The 2,602-nt window shown below is 56.0% G+C and overlaps 1 protein-coding gene across 1 annotated transcript in view; it reads right to left on the bottom strand.

Moving 5' to 3' along the window:
- The window catches only part of LOC102893385 (CUGBP Elav-like family member 2), a 57,916-nt gene that overhangs the window by 41,685 nt on the left and 13,629 nt on the right, over positions 1 to 2,602 (bottom strand). The gene's annotated exons all lie outside the window — the stretch shown is intronic.

Here is a 2,602-nt window from a genome sequence, read left to right as displayed (position 1 = left end):
GGGCGCGGCCGGGAGGCCTGCAGGTGGCCTTGGTCCCCACGCGCCACGGCCGCACCAAGGAGGCACCAGACAGGAGCGACAGCTCTGTGCTCTGAGGATGCGCTGGTCGGGCCGGGCTCTGCCACTGCGGCTGTACGACCCCAGGCGAAGTACTTAACCTCTCTCCCTGTTTCCCGTTTGGTGAGCGCCAATGTTAACTGCATCTCACCTCACAGGGCGGTCGTGCAGATGGAATAAGGTCATGCATGCAAATTATTTATAAGGCACAGAGACCAGAACCCAGTAAGTGGAAGCGCCCAGTCCACGTCGGCCGCACTGTTACTGCTGTTGCTGAATTTCTCGCTCCAGCCTTATTTTAGAAGTGAACTCTAAAAGTATCCACAGGAGGAACGCCAACGAGATCCGATGACCGAACAAAGGAATAAATAAAAATAAATGACAGTGGCTTCTGTTTTTACTTGTGAAATATTTGTATTTGCATTTTAAAGGTATCTGTATTTTCAGGACAGAGAGCTTTTAACTAGAACGAATCTGTGGCTAGAGAAAGTTGAAGAAAAACGACAGGAAAAAATGAAACTTTGCAAGAACACGAGGTGGGGTCAGCTGAGGTTGGGGCGGGGGAGTGATCGTCGCGGGGAGGCTGTCTGTGCCCAGGGCGGGCGTGGGGCCTGTGTTTCGCCATAAGCACTTTCAGAATATTTTCTGCTCTTTCTCCTTCTGCTGCTCAGTTGATAAGTTCTCGGAACATTCAGAGTCTTTTTCTGTTTCTCTTCACACTAACGTACATTTGAGAAGCAAGAAACAACAGCTCTCTCCTCATATAAAGGGATTTTATAGAAAAAGACACTGGAGTTAAGGAATCAGCTTAATTTTACCTTCTCATGTCTTAATAAATGTCTCTTGAGCCAATTTAATCTGCTTTGGAGAGAGGGACCCGATGACAGACAGCTTCCCTGCGTGTCGGGGGAAGGGGTGGATGGAGGGGTGAGGGAATGTTCTAGCAACACGCCTGCGAAGGTCCCAGGCCCCAGCTGAGGCGCCCTCCGCCTGAGGACGGCCCAGAGCGAGGCTGCCAAGCTCCCCTGCCCGGCGCGTCCCTCCCGACCCCCGTGGTCAGGACTGACTGCTGCCGAGTCCCTGCCTCTCTGCCATGTCTGCTGCCACACTGGTACCATCTTCTTCCAGGACGTGTCCGGCCCCGTGGGCTTAGGGCGGAGGCCAGGCACCTGGTTTTCAAGGCCCACCTAGTTCTGGGGAGTCTCAGCGGCCGGACACAGCATCTGCGCAGTCCCGTGACTTTAACCCTGCGTCCCCAAGCACAGGCAGCTGGGGATGAAGCCCTTCAGCCGGGGCCACGTCCCAGAACACGCGAGCTGAGGAAACGCTGGCCTCGTCCGGGTTTATGTGAGGAGAAGAACCCGAGAATGACAGGAGCTGGCCTCAGCGCGGACCCGCCTGGACGCGGCCAGGGCCGGCTCCGGAAGGCGCCACAACGCATTTCGCACTCGGCTGGGCCGACAGCGCAGCCTTCGAGTTATGTGCCAGGTGTGAGGAACATGGGTACTGACCCATCTGTCCCCTCCTGGCCCTTCAGTGACTAAGTTTGCCTCTAATGCTTTAAGGATGTAAACCAGATGACCAGATGATGTCACCAACAGCTGGCTGCACAGACAAGAGGAGGGTTTGGTGCTGAAATCAGAAGCAGCAGACACATCTGGCACGGATTAACGGTGCGCAGAGCCACTGTCCTCAGCCCAGGTCACAGGGTCCGTAGGGGACAACTTTTTGGACCCGCCCAGGCAAGGGCCAGGATGCCTGCAGGGCAGATCCCTGAGGCAGGAGGAGCCTCACCCACCCGCTGGGGTCAGAGGCTCAGGTCCAGCCTAGGCCTCGGGGTCGATTGCGTGGAACTCCAAGCCCACCGCCCTCCAGAGACTGACAGTCTGCATCTAACGCACACGCCCTCTGCGAGTCACCTGCAAGCTCCCCCACCGTGTTTCTACCTCTGGTGGCATTCATTCATCATGTCCCACAGCGACACCATCTCCAGATTCTAAGTTCCTCGAGGACAAAGATGTCTTATTCATTATCAAGTCCACCCAACCACCCCCACCCCGCCCCAAACTCTGCTGTCGACACAGTAGGTGACGGCTGCATCTGTGCAGACTGAGTGACCAGGGTAACTATACAGTGCTATGAAGAGGACCGTCCACAGACCCAACCGACTTTTTAGTTTTCTCCATTTTTCGTTAGTTCTTTAGTATTTACAACGTGTTGAATACCGTTCAGCAGTTGGTAGTTAATCCATCCTACAAACACTTATGACAACCACGGGTTTTCCTCACCTTGCCCACTGACGCCCAGCACGGGTCCCGGACTTTGGCTAGCAGCATGCAGGTTCTAGCCCACCGCCCTCTCCGTTTGGGAACCCGGGCCGAGGCCCCGTGGGCCCCTCTCATCACCCCCCCCACCACATGTCCCTTCTCACACCCTGAGCAAGACCGCCCTCCTGCTCAGCCTCTCCCTTCTCCACCTGGAGAGCCCCGGCCGCAGGATTTCGGCTCTGGGCGCCACACTGGGGAGGCGGACGCTGTTCTACAAT

Source organism: Pteropus alecto, unplaced genomic scaffold (assembly GCF_000325575.1).
Source record: "Pteropus alecto unplaced genomic scaffold, ASM32557v1 scaffold11, whole genome shotgun sequence".
Taxonomy (NCBI): Eukaryota; Metazoa; Chordata; class Mammalia; order Chiroptera; family Pteropodidae; genus Pteropus; species Pteropus alecto.
The sequence above is the reverse complement of the archived record's forward strand: the minus strand, read 5'-3'. Positions and strand labels throughout refer to the sequence as shown.